Raw genomic sequence first — 18,521 nt, forward strand, 5'->3', positions numbered from 1 at the left:
ACCGCTGCCTCTACCAAAGCAGCGAGCTAAAGAAGCTTGCTAAGTCAACACGAAGTTGCAGAGTGGGCGACATGAACGCAGTCGCACGTTGCTGTCGCACAGATACCGATGCGGACATCGTGTGCGTTCAGCTTGTCAGCTCGGCCCGGCAGCAGACGCGGCGGCAGTCCGTCTCGACGATCAAGAGAAAAATACATCTGAAATTGATTAAAATTTATTTCGATTCGAATAATGAGCAAGACGAAGGAGCCTGCTAGACCGGTGATGTGTTGGCCACGGAAGCTCTGCATTACGAGAGGGGTTCGCGTGAATGAGGACGAAGAAAAAAGCAAAACGAGAGAAGAGTGACGATTAGTGCGAAAGTCATAGTGGACTGCGGGGCACCAACGGTGCCGAAATAAGCACAGTTACACGGCGAGCTGAAACAGCGGTGCCAGCACCAATAGCAGCGGCAATCGACTTATGGCAGTTGCAGAGCCTTGTCGTTGTCGATGCTGCTTAGACTTCAAGACAAAGCTTGCGCAAAGACCATCAATGCCGAAGCTACTGCCGAAGCCTGAAAGTTCACGGTCCGCGCACCCTGACCGCCTTCACCCCTCTCTTCGGTCTGCCCTTCGTTTTCCTTTTTTCTTCATCGTTGTTGACATCGTCGGTCGAATTCGTCTGCTCTTTCCTCGCTTATCCTCCTTTCTCCGTCTGCTTCTCTCGTAACAGTCGGATGGATCCTTCTGGCTGTGTGTGCGTTCTCCTTGTAAACCAGCGACGGCCAGCTACGGCCAGCTACGGAGAATAAGATAATTAAATAAAAACACTTAAAATTTGAATAGAGAGAAGAAGAGGATGACGACAACGGGGGACGCAACGAACGCGCAACGAGGCGGCCATGACCAACGAAGAATATCAAACGAACAGAATCGGTAGGAGCGAGCCTAAGACTTTAGAGAGTGATCCTGGCATCGGGGGGTTATGGGTTGTGGAAATTTAGGGATGAGTCTTTGTTCTGTCGCTGGCTGAACGGCCAAAGCGAACGGTGAGGCGCATTTTGACAGCTTCGATTTGAGCTGAAGGGGCTCGAAGACGGGGGGCAACGTACAACTTTGCGGGGTAGAGGCAGGCGGGGTGGGAGAAGCGTGTAATGTTCTGTAAGGTTTCGGCTCATTTGCTCAAGTTTCATAAGGTTTCGCTATGCTCCCCTAGGCAGACACATATGGACGTCATACGTATCCAAAAGAAGAGTATTTTATGAACTAAGCTGCTGTTGTTATGTCGTTCGTTGGCGCATGGGGCTTTTTGGCGAAGAAATGGCATTTCGCGAACCAATGCAAAACCGCGCATCGTCATAACTAATTACTTTCATGACACACTGCTTAAGACGAAATCTCTGCTTAACGAAATAGTAGCTCGAGTAGAAGGTGCAAGTGTATGTGAATGTCATATGTAATGCCATTGCTATGAAAAGGAGATTGGCGTCTTGTCGTGGTCAAGAGGGTGTTTTACAAAAAAGCTTGTATCACCCACAAACACAGATGTGTGTATATATATATATATATACTACATAGCACAAAGTACTAGGCGTATGGCCAGCAATCATTACAGATGTATCGAATTTATGCATTCAACAGTGGCCACATGTATGTGGAAACAAATGTAGTAAACAACGGTATTAGGTCTATTTTCCTCAGCGTCTTTATGAAGCCACAGCAACAGTCCCGTCTGCGAATGGTTACCGTGTTGTTGTCTGGCCATGACGTCAGCTGCAGCGTCGTCGTAAATGTGCTCCAAAATGACTATTTCGTATGTATAGTAGCTCTCCAGTGGCAAGCGTACAAGCAATAGTGCCAGTGGCTGGACTTTTAAAAAAGAACCAAGGGAAGTTTATGAAAACAGGGAAAGAAATAGTAAATCAGTTCGGGGCAGCAGGAGTTTGCTTTCTGTCACGTCAAAGGGAACATCAACCTCGCCTGAGTTAACGAAGGAGCTTACCACAGGGGAAGTTAATTGCCTACTGCTTGCTACTGCTGCGAAAGCCATGTTCTGTCTTTTTCTTCGGTACTGTTTTCTACACAGCAGCTTCAGCGTAGACTCGGCTATTCCCCTTCTGCAGTTTCTCAGAGCGTTGCTATCTCTTTTCCTCCCTTTCATTGTTTTCATCGTTACTCTAATACGAGCACCACCGAAACCTTCTGTGTAGTCCCGTGAGTTCCTCTACCTCGTTTTCCATCTTCTCGTTATCTTGCATTTCTCATCCATTCAGTTGGTAGACGCCTGCGGCGAGCTGCCCGGCGAACGCTACTCGTATTCTGTAGTGCAATGTCGTACGCTCCTGCCACTGGTGGTGTTTCTGATGGTGAGTGTACTTCTTGCCGGTCGTTGGCCAGCAGTTCGGCAGCGAGAAAAACTAGGAACACTTTTTTAGGAAACGAAATTTTACACCACAGAAGCAACCAATGAAACAGGGAGCACAAAAAGGTGCAATTCTCGTATTGGCTCTACAGAAAGAAAAAAGAATGCGAAAACAGGGTTATGAAGTTGAAGAGTGGAAGCGAGAGCGGCACCTAGATTAGCGCATGAGCAAAGCAGGCAATGGCCTATAGTGAGAGTCAACTGGCAGCTCGATTGGACTGGACGGGGGGGGGGGGGGGGGGTAGCGAGAAATCGAGAGAGAGAGCGAGCAAGAGTGAAAATCGTCCGTGGTTGCCACTACTATTCGATTTACTACAACTAGCACTATTACTATTATTGTTCGTTGCGCCAGTGTTGTGGCGTCTGCCGTTACTCGATTCCTGCCATATAGAATACATGACATAGTCTTCCTTTTGCTCTTCTTACTTATTCGTTCGTCCCTTCCTTCTTTTAGCCGATCCACACTTCAACCTCAACCGCCCATAGATGACGGGACAGTTTGATAACCCATGCACAGGCTATACTCCACCAGTTAGCTGGCCGTGCGTCGCCTAAACGCTCGCTCTCACAACTCGGGAAAAAATGGGGCTAAACGAGGGAAATTGGAGGTGATGGGTATAGCACGAATCCAAGCTTTTTCCTACCTCAAACTAGACTGTAGCATAATTGTGTGTGTGAGAGAAAGAGAGCATTAGGAGGGTGTCCAACATTCCCCTCTCCATCTCCCGATCTCTTCCACCCGTATCCTCACTCATCCTATGCCAACAACAGAAAAAGCAGCAGCTTCCCGTTATTCTCTCAATAACGAGCAGTGTTCTCACTACTGTGTGGGTAGAAGTAGCAGTAGCAGCAGCGGCAGCAGTAGTAGTACTGAACGAACCCGCTTAGCTTTGGCTCATTCTATCCCACGAGTTTCCTTCTTTCTCTCTACTTCACTCCGTGCCAACAGCGCACTCAACTTTTCCTCCCAAAATCGTCTGCGTCTGCTTTTGGTTCTTTTTATCTCTCTCTCTCTCTCTCACACTCTCTTTTTCTCTCTTTGCTCTCTTGCCAAAAAAACGGCAAAGCGATCGGCTGGTCCTTCACCGCCACCTCCTTGTACTATACCGCCGCCAAGACAACCACTGGCACTTCTCGACACCACCATCTTTTGGGAAAGAGAACCGAGAGTGCAAGGGAGAAAGTCTTCTCTCGCTTATTTTTATCTCTCTTCTACACATACAGGCACAGATATAACACACAGTGTACATAGGACTCATTCACTTTCTCCTAGCGGCGTTCGTCGGCAAACGACGACGACGACAACAACGACGAGAAGGTACAGTAGAAGAAAAAGGAGGGGAACGAAGTGCCGAGCTTCTCTGGCTTAGCTGCCCTGGTTTTGTTCCCCTTTTTTTAGATGAGTCATATCTTTTTTTTTTGTATTAATGAGATCTTCAGTGGGCCAGCGGCGGCAGCAGCAGCGGCCGTAGAAGAGCCGATGCCGGAGCCGACTGGCGTTCGTTGAGAACGCTAGCGTTAGCTGCTGTGACCTATAGGCAAGCGAACGAAGAGCGAGGACTAACCCCGCTAGGAGCAGCAGCGTTGGCGAAAAACAGCCAGCCAGCCGAACCGCATCAAGTAGAAGGGAAGTAGGCCCAGTTGGTTGGATCGAGCCTAGAGTAGGGGGAGGCGTGGGTGGTGTGGGTGGTTGGGTGGCTGGCCTCGCCAGATGATAAGGGTTTAAGCCCTAGACAGAGAAACTGAAGGGGAGTAGCGGGGGCAAGCGGTATGTGGCCGCTGGGTGGATGGGGAGCGACGAACGGGGGGGGGAGAGGGGGAAGGGGTATTCGGGATGGGAACAGAGAGGGGTGAGGCCAGCACTGGCAAAATGAGACCAAACTGGTAGACCGTAGATTTTACTACCATGATGCTGGCTGAGAGTCCTCCCGAAAAAAACCCGATTCTCAGTCTGTCCCCGGCCCCACTACATTCCCTAAGAATTCTCCGCACTCCTACTACGGCCGTGGTGGCAGTGATGGTAGCAGCAGCGGTTGCTGCCACCGCCGCCACTTCAAGTATGGCGACACCGAAGCGAAACGGCGCAAAAGAGCGTTGATGAACGCGGCCGAGAACAGGCTGCAGCCAGTCTGTTAGCTCAGGCTGGCCGTCGTCATCGATGTCGACGATGAAGGCAGTGCTATCGAGAAGCACAGGGAGCAGCAGTAAAGGCCAACGCCAGAGTCTCAAACTCAAGGCTCACTAGCAGCAAGGCCAGAACACGAGTAAAGGTACAGACTGTTACTACACAGACGATGGCCTGATATAGGCAGAAGGCACTCGTTAATACGACGATCGACACTAGTCGGTTTGTACATACATATTATGGCTGAACAGACGATCCTAGTGAATCAGAACTACACAACGTTAGGCTGCATATCGGAATAGCCTAGGAGTTTTATATAAAAAAAACGTATTTAGAAGAAGGAATAAAGAAGAACACATTAAAAATCAGCCTCATTTTAGGTGTGTAGGTGCTCGTAGATATGCAACAGAGGGAGGCGGGGGTGCTGAATGAAAGTGACATCAAACTGGCTTTAACACTGGACTTCCATATAGTGCTGACAGTATGTATGGTATTCTACTACGCGCTATTGAAAAAGTAATTAGTACGCGTCAATACGCGTACTGCTGAGCTGGATGTACGCGATAATAACGAAATAATTAGTAAGGATCAAAGCAGAGTATTGCTTACGTAAGATTAGCAGTTGAAACCTTAACAGTCATTTCTTCAACACAGAGCATCTACACATGTATTACTATTTCATTCTTTGAAAAACGAAGATTTTGGACTTTTGGTAAGATTTGTGTAATTGCTCGTTGAAGCAAAAATGCTAAATTATCTTTATAGAAGATATTAGAACCCTCACTGCCATCGAAACTTTTCAAATTTCATAAAAGGTAACAGGTAATTACAGATAGAAAAACTATAGAATTGGTACTTAAAAGGGCTTATGGGCCTCGGTTTCTTTGCGTCGTCCGTTAATTGGTGGAACACTCGTCGAGTATCGCATGAAGCTTATTTGCTGTTAGATTTCATCCAACAGTCGTTCTCGGATCTTTTTTGAGTCTTCGTAGTTTCTGGACGCTGGCCGTCTGATCCTTTCACAACACTCACCCTTATGCCTGCTTCGTTTGCAAGTGTCTAATTAAGAGTTATTAGTGCAATAAAAGCGAATATCACACGCGTTCTCGAGCCTGTGCTATCGTAGGGCGTGCCAGTACTTTGAGCGTCGACTGGGCAACGGAGAGTTAGAAACCTCTATAGCAAGTCCCCACTATAATACCAGCTTTAGATAGAAGGTTTTTCGGGAGAGCTAAAGTATTTGATAGTTTTTTAAACATGGCCAGGTCCGAGCAGTCAAGCAAAGCTCGAAACTTTCGATGCTGGTGTTAGTCAATGTAGTCTTTTATTTCGTAAGAATACATTCGTAGTCGAGACAGCAATAGATGTTTTTCTTTATACCCATGTCGACAAGTGCTTACGTATCCGCTGGCATATGTATTTCGCCTATTCGTTATCGTTGCTACCTGTCTAGCCTTCCGCTAACTAACCTTTCTGGTGGTTATAGTTATGCACGTGCGAGTAAAATTAAGGCCTTTAGGTTAGTGGTAATCTGGTAAGGTACGCTAAGTAATGTCAAATCTTGTTTTCCCCTTCCCTCTTCTAATACTCCTTCGGCACGATAATGCACGATCACTGTTCGATAAATCGATGATTTTAAGTCCACAAAATTTTGTTTTTTCTTTCGTTTTTCGAATATGAATCTGAGTGTGAGCAAGAACAACTGAGACATTCGTTTTCTATTTTACGTGTTTTTATTATTAAACAAATTGCAGAAATAGCCTGGGATGTCTGTTCTGCGCAGAACAGGGACTCTAATGCTAAATAACATGTATCCTTATTTTTCTGTAAAATCTGCCTAATGTAATCCTCGATGCGTTTAAAACTGGATCGAGTGGAAAGCGGCCTTTAGGCCGAATGTTGCATTTGATATTCAACAAGCTAATTTTGAATACCATTGCCATCTAAAAAGCCTTCGCCGCACAAAACACCACTATTCCGAGTGTCTTCGGTACCCCCTAACTTTGGTAAGACAAAGATAAGAAGCATCAAAGACGCACACCCTGTCACCCCACATGTTCATCTGTGGGGCGCGTACCCAAAAAAAAATTTGTAATCCGAACTAAATGATGAAAGACCATGGAGAGCGTTCTGAGGGTGTAAGAGCCTGGCTAATTGTGTAGCCTAAAGGGGAACGAGTTTAGTACATGATTATCTCAGCCCATGATCACCAGACACAAAGTGCCACAAAATTTAGTTACAAAGATTGTACGTGCATAACACATTTCCACCACCAATGACTTGCGCGAAAAAAAAAAAACATCGATCAACAGTAACACTCGACCATCAACAAACAAATAACTAGAAAATTAACATTGTTCATATATGAATTCAATCGGCCCAAATATAACAGTTAGTTTGAGATGTGTGCCAGTTAGCTTTCAATGGGCCCGATTCAAGGCTAACTTCATATAAGCAATAGCACATCTATTTTGCAACGGCCGAAACTGCTGAAGCCGATACCCCCGTAGTAAGTTAGAATGCCGGCGGCAGCGTAATCTTTAATAATATAGCTTTATTTCGCACTGTCCTGGAATAAATCCCGATTGTGTTGATGCATGCATGATTGGCCAACATTACGTTCGAATTTAGGAGTACCTGGAGAGGCGCACCTAATTTAGCTATGCTATGTAATCGTTTTTCTACTTGTCTTTGAAATAAAAATATTCTAAAACCAGGGCTGTGCTTATTTGTACTGTTCTAGAAACCAGTATTAGCCTTGTCAGCGCTTCTGGACTTCCAGCTTTTGTGGAAGAATACCGATTGGAAACTGTTTGTCCCATCAGCAATTTTAGAGGTACTTTACGTAGGTAAATAAAACTGGTTATGTAGGTGAACATGCTGTTATTGCTACTGTGACCACTAATTGGGCAATTATTAAATTTCGTTATTTTCCGTCTCTCCTTTGGTTTCATACATTCGCCATGCATGGCACGGGGAGTTGGAAACAGTTCTGCGAGAAGTTATCGTGTATAGCCAGCCCCGCCCAATGCACGCGTCTTCCTGTTGAATCTCTTTTTCCTAATTTTGGGTAACGATCGAATAGTATAGGATATTTCTGCAGCCTTTGTCGCTGTTGCGTTGCCTCACATTGGCCTGTTCTCTACAGCTGGCGCTCGTTGTAGCGGTTACAGAAGGTAGTACCATCGTAATCATATCGGGATAATAGCAATAGACATCTCCATTCCTTCATTTAACGATGACTCACAAATACACCGAATAGATGTCGGCCGATCTGGGTTCTGCTGAATAGCGACCTATACGATATTTACATAATATATTTAAGATAATACTGTGCGTGTTAATGACGATTATCAAGGGGCAACATAAACGTTAAATTCGCGTAAATTCTTTTTCTGTTAGGTGGCCCAGTGAGTTGTTACGAACTGATAACTGAATAAGTAATATTATAAGAATTATGAAATATCTAATATTATAACTATTATTAAAAGATGTGAATATGGGCTCGTTTTTAAACGAGCTCTGGAAAGAGAGCAATTTGCATAGCAACCTTGCAGCAACTGCGACCCTAGCCCCCCGGCTATTTGTTGTTGCTTACTATACATTTACTCGTAATGCTCCGTTTTACTTAAGAATGGCAGACAATTTTTGCAAAGTGTGCTGCTATAGTTATAGGGGTGACATTTTTTCTGCCTTTAATCGGGTCGTTGCGATAGCTACGGTAGCCTTGAGCCCGTTCAAAGTCTTAAAGTGAAGCTGGCTGCTGAAAGGGGGGGCTAAACTCAACAAGAAAGAAGAAAGAACCCTGTAGCGGTCGTAACGCAGTAACAGTCGATAGCTGTGTGACAGTCGTTGTAAAGCATACGAAGGAGAAAGCAAGGATACCGCAAGAGGATATTATTTTATTTAAGGACACGTGAGTTCGTGAATTTGTAGAGCGGCGACAGGCTAAAGTAGACTCGGCCTACTGAAAAGGAAACTCTTCAAGCCCTTCTTGACGTCACCCCTGCTGAAATTTGAATTCTCCCGCCAAGCAAAAGCCCGCGATCCTGGCGAGAAGATCAACGGAGGCTGGTTTCCGTCTGCTTTTCTACATTTTAACGTATTCTACATGTATTACTCGTGTACTATCACAGATAGTTAGACAAAGATAGCTACTCGGAATACAATAAGACGAATATGATCAACTAGATATGGATTTGCAATGCGCCAAGTCTTCTATCATTTAGTTCTCAAGTTTTCTCTATTATTGGCGCCGTGCTTGGATGTCCAATGTTATCAGGACGCATATGGGCGTACCTTAATAACAGAATTTCACACTTGGCTTAAATCGAGTAGACGCAACCCTACCCGCACACGGGGGCGTCTTTAGAGGTGGGCGCGGTGGGCGAAAAAGAAAGGACTGGGGTGGGGTGGTGCTAGCCGCGGTAACAGTGCGATGTTAGTGGGAGTGACCCCCGTTTCCCGGGAGGGAAAGACCAAACGGTGCGCTCTTCTTCTTGGGCTTGGTATCGAAACGGGGTGGGCAATACGGGAAAGAAGGGGCGCCAGGACTATGTGTCTCAGTGGGTGGAGGCTTCAACGAGACGCACAGGCTTCGAACAGACAGATCAAGAGACAGACTTCGACTCGGACGCAGACATTGCGAAAGAAACTACTCATTCCCAATAACCAGACCCTAGGGGCAAAAGGGAACGGCGGAGGGGAGGAGGCCTTAATCCATCTACCCCCGAGTTGAACTCTACGCCAACTCTCTGATTCGATCTGATTCGAGTACGACTGCTACCCCTATCGAGACAGGCGAGATCCACTGAAGGAGTTACCCGTGCCAGTGAACGGGTGCCGAGGGCGGGCTATGTCCACAGAATAACGTTTTCTCTTCCTCTGATTTCACTTTGATTTCGCTACAATAGGCTGATGGGGACTAGGCTTACATTCACACAAACGTACATTGACACACATGCCCGATGACCAAATGCATACGACCTCAAAGAAGACTCATAGAACTGCAGTGTTCGATTATAGGTAACGGTCACAGTTTATTAAGCAATCGTTCGGCGAATCAACGCATCCGATTTGAAATCGAAATGTTAGTTATAATGTACTCAAGCGTGACAGACAATGTTTTCAAGTTCAAGCCAGCAACGTGTCCTTGCTTACTGAGCATTAGAGAATCGTTCGTTTCCAAGTGATTTAAAGTACTATGCAAGGAAAGCTCACTAAGAAAATTTTTTTAATTATTACTCTACGCTATTCACTACCGAGTTCGTAATTTTGCTCAAAAGGCATACCCGCTAAGTAATGCAAATTGAGCGATGGTTTTATAGGGCTGTTAGAAAATTATTTACCTTGGTAAAAGTCCTTTCGTCTTCTCTCTATATATCATACCCCCTCAAGTAAGTAAGTTAGTTATACGTTAACTAGCATAGCCCACGTTTTCCACAGGTGTGTCTCGCCACCATCATTTCATTTTGCAGAACACGTCTTCCGCACTTATCCTCCTAGTTCGCCTTTAACCTCTGCCTAGTCAGCCCAAGCCATTAGTAAGATTTTCCGACCACTAGGTACTAATCGCTCATGCTGAACTGCACAGAATATTCAACTTTAAGGGATAACCAGAGCTTCTGGGTAATTCGACTAAAACAATTTAACCTCTTGGTTTATCGCTGGCGAAAGAGAGTCTGCACAAAAGAGTGCGGTAGATCCCCAAAAAGCGATAGAAAAACAGAAAAAAAAAGAGTTGTACATATCAACGAGCAAAGCACGAGCCCGTAATGTTTTTGGACACATACATCTTTTGTCGCGATTGATCCCTTACTCGTCTCTGCGTTTTGTCATGGCGGAGTAATCAGGAAGAGAGTTTGGGTAGGTAATAGCTAGCTGCGTCAAACGATTGACACGATACAACGACACAATATGGCAATGGCAGTGCCATGATGCTGGATCTTGTCCACATTTGTATTCCACGCAAGCAAATGGTCATGCGTCGATGTCCGTCATAGTGGTTCGCTCTGCTATGCTTCTGAAGTATATTCTCATCCTGGTAGTGACGGCTAGCGATGACCGGCCTGCTGATCATCGCACAACTGACCGAAACGATGTTAATTGCTTAATTCCGATCGAATCCCAACGAACGGGTCGGTCAGGCCAATCAGCCGTTGTAGTCCTCTTTGAAACTGCAGCCATCGCTGCTATTCTATCCATAGAACCTATTGAATGGTACCCTAGCACGTCTATGGAGCGGCCCACTGGTTATCGCCAACCTGTGCGCACTAGCACAGCCATCGCTGCAGCTGCTGCTGTTACACTATTACTTCACATAGCTATTATAGATCAATACGATGGCTGTCGGTACGAGTCCAACCAGAATTGTTAAATTGCCGTGTCCAGTCATTGGGACGAAAGCAACTGCACAGCGGATAATGCTACATCGGCTAGAATAAAATAAGTAGGTCGATCAATATCTAAATAAATAAATGTTGGCTTAACTGTATTCCACATGCCCTTATGATCGTCAGGCACCTCATTCACAACAACTTTTGTTATCAACTAGCTAGGTTGAATAGGCAATGTTACGGCTGTTCTACCTAATTACCTACGCCCAAATTGTATCCAACCATATGAAGTGCAAAAGAGTCGCCTCGTATAGCAGTACAACTTGTATATATTAGAGACTACAGATCTGTAACATATAAAACGCAGCAGGATGCCACAAGGGACACGTTAGAGTCCGCTAAAAGAAGGCACACATCCGCATAAAAGACTCGTGACGGTGCGGTGTTAACGCATTTGCCTACCGATTGCTTGAGTTGAAAAGCCAGCGCACCCACGTTTCGTTTCGTGCTCGGAGTTAACCGTCTGAAGCTGTCCGGACGTAAAATTCAGAATATGTGTCCACCTAGAGGACATCTATAGAAGACGATGCTCGTTCGAAGCCTTCGAAAAAGCTGAATGCGCGGTTGTGCCCAGTTTTAGAGGTGGCTTGTCGTGAGACTGAACTTCCCATAGCTATAGTGAGTAGTATAATAGTTTTCGAGGTTAGTTCGATGGACGACGATTCCACCACATCACCTGCCAGAGCAGCTTTGTCTCGTATCCTGACGCCACCGTGTACCCATAACCTTCCACTAGTACGAATAAAGGGATCTGCAGAGGCGGAAGGGAACGTACTCATGAGGCTTTCAAAGCTCAACGAGTCAACTCACGTAGTTCCAACTGCTATTGCTGTTGCAGCGTCCGCTTCTGACCATCGTAGGTGTTGTTGTTGTTGTTTTGTCTCGTTCTGCTCGTCTACTTATAGACGAGATCGAATTGCCCCTTCCAATTAGTAAGCGACATTGTCTATGTAATCACCCTCAATCGCTTCTAACAATAACACTGAACAATAACCATTATGATGTCGATACTGCGCCCCTCCTTTTTCTAATAATTGGTCTCAATCTCTTAACTATACAGCGCCTACCTACTGATCGTTCATGATTCATTGTTGATTCTACATTTAACTGTTGGCCAGACGTTCAATAGCAAATTGATTTCGGAACAAATGGCGTTGTACAAGCCGTATATGCTGTGGATGACCATACCATTCAGCTTGCTCACTGCGGCACTAGGTGTCGTTCGCTACGGATTCACCATTTAAGATTAGAACGATCTCACGTTTTTGAGATTTTTTTTGTTGACGAATAGGAGTCGCCACTGTAGCCGGTACAGCCTTTAATAGCAATGGACGTTGAAGCGGTTAAAATTTACGCTCTCAAATTAGGTGTTAGAAATTTGTTGATGCGGCTGTTCCTTCAGCTAGCGACACTCAGCAATATGGGGTTGGCGATAAGGGAAGACATATGTATTGGAACAGATTAGTCTGAGACACCCATTTGCTTGAAACCGTATGATAAGCGTTCGCATAGGCAGACATTTATTACTAGAGCTATTTCTCTCTCTGTCTCTCGTCACAGTGAGAATTTTCCGAGTGAGAACAGGCCGAACTTGTGAAAACCAGCAAAGCACGTTTTTGGCGTGGCTGTACCTAGCCGTCTGCTCAGGTCCGACCCACGTTGTCCGGATCTCGTCGGTTACAACAGCGGAACTACACTTGCTACTATTAAATTACCGTGTCTTTGTTGAGTAATCAGTACACGGCCGATCGCTTATGTCAGATGTCGCGAACGGAAACGATATAGGATCGGCAGCATTAGTGTTTAATTAATACCTCATCTGTAAATTCAGATACTCATGCGTACTGGTGTCAAGCGTTGGCTCGCGTTTGCGGCTATATTACATGTACGTAATAGACGATGGCAGTCGCACACTCACCGGTGGTGAGGCGCAAAGTTTAAATTGTTTTAGATCTGAAGTTGGACGAGGCTTAAGTTATTATGCGGCGGCTATGTCTGCTTGCCTAAACGTACAGTTGTGCAGTTGTTGTTGCTCAGACAATGTATGTATTTTTGCATCTATGGAGATTCGCTTTGATGGAAATTCATTGATTCCGTTCGGTATTCCTTTAAATTCTATTCATGAGAAACGTCTACTCGTTTCTACTTGGCACCTTAGACTAATTTATTTCTACTTCCTCTCTTTTCAATATACTCAACTGACACAATGCAAATGGTATCTACCGACGGTATTTCTAATGAAGAACCCATTTTGTTGGTTTTCATGCTCGCTCTCCGCACCTGACTCCGTCATACTAGCGGCATGTTAAATGGCTTTTAACCACTTCCAAGATCTTATACGCTGTGTCGTACTCCACGCTTTCTTCACAAGCCGATCTGAGTACTGCCATCGCTTGATATCCTCACTATTAGTTACTGCACAGTTAGTTATCTAATAGTTGTTATTGGCGCTCAAAAACCCTCGACCGTCAGGCACCACGTGTAGATACGTACAAAAACAGCTCCTTTCAAAACATTTACTAAATTCTCCATGAACCAATTGCAGGTTCGATACAATCGAAAGCCATCATCGAAAACTTTTGTTCTTCATCATCACCAATTAATACTGTGTCACGCTACAGCATATCCGTAACAAAACCATGTTTTTGCGAACCGTGACAATAGGCGCAACATGCACTTACTTATCAACACACATCGAGACCTACTGACTTTTCTGAGATTACCCTCTTTGACGTCCATCTCCTTCGCAAGTCTAATCAAAATCGTGATATGAAATAGTGCTGATGAAATATCTGTTAAAGACAGAAACCGCTCAAGTCTCGTGGATTACATCTAATTGATCGAGTGTTCCTTGGATTCTGACCTTTGAGTAGCTGCCGACGACCAGTTCCCCCAACTTCTCCTCCGATGAATACACCTAGGAAGACCATGGAGGCGGACCACTTCAGACCTAAGTTCGCTGCGATTCTTTCGAATCGTCATTACAGATCGCAACATTATTTTCAGCTACATTTTTTCCGTCTGTCGCTTCGTCTTCTCCGTCCTTTCATAGCAGCTCTTTTCGGTGTTTGTCACTGCTTCTTATAGTCGTAACAACACGATCAGAGGCGCGACAGAGTATAATAGAACATAAATAGAGCTAATACGAACAAAAGTATCGAAACAAGCGCAAACAATAACCAAAAATGTACTCTTAATCAACATAATGTCGTCGTCCGCATTAGCTTCTTCTCGTTGCTGTCGCCAAATACCACTCTGTATTCAAGTTTCTTCTATTATATATACGTACCCTAGTACGTCTTCGTTCTAATCCCAGCACGCAGGGATGATGCTTCTGAAATGCCGAGAGACAAAGGCGAAATCAGAGAAAAGAGACGGAAACAGTCGCTCACAAATCCAGCAACGCCAGCCAGCCAGCCAGCCAGCCAGTCAGTCAGTCAGTCAGTCAAAAGCATGTCTTCGTCTCCATTCGCGATGTTATTTCTGTTGTCATAACGTTGCCTGTCGCTAGGTTGGTCGCATATACATACGTATGTGTGACCTAATCTTGTCGCCTCCTCAACCACCCCAAAGGCTTTCAGTTGTTCGTTCCTCCGTCTTCAACGCTTTCAGTCGCGCTTCTGTTCAGTAGCATTCGTTTGCCTGCCGAAATCAATTAACTTCTACTCCTCCACAAGGCCTGCCTCTGATTTCATCGACTGGCGGCAACAACCGCGGCAGCATCCATACATAGAACAACAGGCCAAAGCGGGCAGCAACAATAACGGTGAGAACATCAACAACAATAACATTTGCGGCAATAACTGAATGCTCCCAGGACCGCCAATCAGGCGTCTTATTTGCAAAGCGTTGCCTGTAGTCAAATGTTTGTCGGTTGTAATAATTGCCAGTCGTGGGCATCCGGTCCTGATAGACGGTTAGAGACGTCACCCCGTTCTGCGTTAAGCCAGAATATTTTAGTTGATTTTAAAACTCTGGTAATGTGCTACAGTAGATAAAATCAATTACTTCGTCACCGTTATTTGCAGAGGGTCAAATGAAGGAAAACCTAAATAGCCATTTAGTTATGAAAAATTATCATGACGCGACCAATCGCGCCATGATGTGTCATATCAATTATGCAAACGAAGTTTCGTCAACGTTAGAGCTTTCAGGGAGCTGTCACCACTCGACCAGTGGCAGCAACAAAGTTCAACAACGTTATAGTCAGTGGGGAGCTTCTAATCAGTTTTAGTATGAACTCCCTGTTCTCCCTATCCATTGTTCTATACCACAGTGTTGTTTTACCTAGCTAAACGATGCCGTGTATTGAAAGGTCATAGCACTAACAGTTGAAATTCCTAAATAGCTTCAAATCTAACCCAATTTCGATTATAAAAACGTTCGTTCTGTATTAAAAAAGCGGACGACATTCAGTTCTTATAGCTTTATGTAAATTTATTTTGCTTGACCAACTATCGTTTCATCGTAAAGGAGAGCCGGGATAGAGGATGGTAGTGCCTGCAGTTTTGGCAGCTCCAATTGGAAACGGCCACTAATCTTAACCTAAATATTTGGATGGACTACTCATCCACGTGTTGGACTCAGCTGAATATCAGCAAAGTTACTTGTACAGAGCGAAACGGAGTGATTTAACAAATAAATCTATTTTGTTCATAGACTGAACGAGGTTCAGTGTTTTACATTTCAGCCACATCTGCTTACGACCGTATAGATTTGCATCAACCTCACCTGATAAGGAGCTAACGCTGATTGAACGCGCGTTTTTAATATAGTAGAGAACGTTCTTTGCGGGAAAAGACGCAATTGTCTCTTGTGCAAAACACTGCCCACGAAGGCTCGTTTGAGAAACTTGCTTGCCCTTTCTCTTTCTTCACCCCCTCTCGCTTTGTCAGGGTCGCCGAGCAGGACGTTAATTAGTTTTAATTTTGGCGCGAAAGGCCTGTCCGCTCATTGGTCGGCCAGTTAAAAGCACCTTGGTTTGCAGCGCCCCCGGACGGAGAACAATTAGAAATAATTATCGTAGTTTCGCGTTCTAGTGAGTGGGTAGTGGCATGTCGACAAGACGACGCAGTAAGACGATGTTTCTAACCGATGGCAAATTCGATTTGGCTGACAGTGTCCAATGAACATGCATGTATAAAGGGAATCTATCCTTATAACCATGAAATGGGTAAAGGGCACAGAAAACCATTAGACGACCATAGCATATGTTAAAGCTACTTACAAAGAATGTATAATAAATTGAAAGCTTTAGCGGTATCTTCTCAGAACTGCTGCTAGCTAATACGAGAAATGAAGCCTGCAGTGGTTCTCAAATACGAAAATAAGCTGTTCAAATTATGGCGCTTTTAGTTATAGCCTCAAGCTTGTGCCAATCAATTTGCTCGACTTGTGAACAACTACACGATTACGTACCGAAGGTGTTTAGAGCGCTACAGATCAGGTGTGAACATAACTTAAATTTTCAGAGTTAACGATGAAATGGTTTTGCTGGACATCGATTACTCAAATGTACCGTCAGACAGGCAGATGGCCGGTCGGGCTGATCTCGATACAGGCTTACGCTCATAGCAATCTTCAAAATGATCCACCATGTACGCATTGAGCTGATGGACAAAGTGGAAATTTGCACTTTGCGAAAACTTCATACGCTTTTAACGTTTCATACGATTCCGTCAGTTCGAGGTGACGATCTTTTGTGCAGATTAGATTGCTTGGAATATTTCTGTCATCTTGAGGGTTATTTCGGGTTATTTTTACTCCCTCATGTTTCGAACGTGATCGACCAGATCTATGAGGGATTCGAGACGGCACACGAGCAAGCTAACGGAGCTTTACGTAGACCATGATCAACTGAACGCAAACAAACACAAAAAAGGGTTCGCACCCGGCAATTAACACGTTTCCTGTCCAAAAAAGTCTTCCAGCATAACTTCCGTGTTTTTTAATTTTGACACCTTTACTTCGATATGTTCGACTTCATATTGCATCATATTCGGATAAAGTGATATGAGATCTACAGTGATTTGGGTACCACGTATTTAGTATCACGAGGCGATTTCTCTGAGACTACCGACGCTATTGTGACGCGCGAGTATAGAGCACATGGCTCGTTGAACGTTCATTACTTTTCGAATTGTAAACGTGATGGTAAAGTATGATCCAAATAGAATGCCGGCTACGTAGAAGAAATGGGTAATGAGATGGTGAAATCAGTATGAAACACTTTTCGAGCACCCTGTGTGTTTTAACGGTAGACCAGAAGAAGATTCTACGTGGAAAAAAAAACAGAAACATCCATCATGGAGCCGAATGTATGTATGCATAGGCTGTCAGCGGATTTGTGGTCGCCGCTTTCGTTGTTGTCAGCGTCGCAATACGTTCTGCAGAAAATGCAGACTTTATTACGGAACGTGTGCAGATGCCGTCTACTACAAGATGTAGTGGTTATCAGTGCTGCCAGCTAAAATTCGAAAGGGTTCACAGGAACAAACCTATGGAAATTAAGTCTAGTCGACGCTGAAATGTAAAATTGCTTCGTTGTATAGTGGCGGCAGAGTTAAAATCGTTGTGTTCTCGATCGCCCGTTCGTCTACAACTAACGTTAACGTGTCTACTGTCTACGTCTGACTGTGATCCTTTACGTTCAGCAATACCTGCAATGGTGTGTAGCAATATCAGAAGAAGGGCAACCACATTGAGCAACAGGAAGTGGGGGATATCCAAATTGTAAATGCAAATCATTCATTGACGAGTGAGCAACTGAGATGAAACTGATTGACTCAGGCGATAACATCGAAGCCTCATCATGGGTTACAAGAATACGAAATGCCCAGCTTCTGGATGGTGTTTTCTATGGCACGTTTTCGCAAGACGTGACAGCGCCGAATTGATTTGTTTGGCATATCCTATTAAAACAACGCTCATTAGGCTCGGCAAACGTTGAAATTCCGGATGGGCAATTAGGTAAACAATCATGGACATTTGTTTTTATTAAAAAATTATCATTACCACAATGGGTGCGAGAGGTGTTAGCGTGCATCTGGTAGTGGCAGTTGTCACACTCAAGATTTAAGATGAATTTTACCCCGATATATAAGTGAAACGTATAGCAAACTAACTATAGCTGAATTTTAGTCGCTAATCTCTAATGTAAACATTTATGCCGTTAGACGCCTCGCTTCCCGGCTGGCCAGCTAGAATTTGCTGACGACGTAAATAAAGATAAACTAATCAAATGGTCACCAAATTGAAGTCGTTTTTACGAGCCGAGGCTGTAATTACCGCATTACCCCAACGCAAGGCTGGCTAAGGAAAGCGTCTTTTTCTATCATAGTAATATCATAGCAGCTCTCTAACGATCGATGTAATTACGTTAACTCTACATTTCTTTCATTATTCCAAGCATTATTCGAGCGCACTCTGAATGGCCATCACCGTAGAATTGTTCGGCTGTTACGACTTGTGTCGCACACGATCTCGTTTCCAGGTATATAATACTTACGTATGCGTGTGTGTATATGTATACGTTTCATAATTTAATATTGGGCGTACAATTTCACCTTCTTATGGGCAGTCGTTAGTCCGGAGTAAGT

At 44.5% G+C, this 18,521-nt stretch overlaps 1 long non-coding RNA gene across 1 annotated transcript in view; it reads right to left on the minus strand.

Moving 5' to 3' along the window:
• Nucleotides 1–203: 203 nt before the first annotated feature.
• Nucleotides 204–18,521, minus strand: part of LOC111255336 (uncharacterized) — a 44,462-nt gene continuing 26,144 nt past the window's right edge. Inside the window, exon 6 of the long non-coding RNA XR_015323805.1 lies at nt 204–780. This is a non-coding gene — a long non-coding RNA (uncharacterized LOC111255336). The remainder of the gene's footprint in view (nt 781–18,521) is intronic.

The sequence above is a fragment of the Varroa destructor genome, unplaced genomic scaffold (assembly GCF_002443255.2).
Source record: "Varroa destructor unplaced genomic scaffold, Vdes_3.0 BEIS01000001.1, whole genome shotgun sequence".
Classification (NCBI taxonomy): Eukaryota; Metazoa; Arthropoda; class Arachnida; order Mesostigmata; family Varroidae; genus Varroa; species Varroa destructor.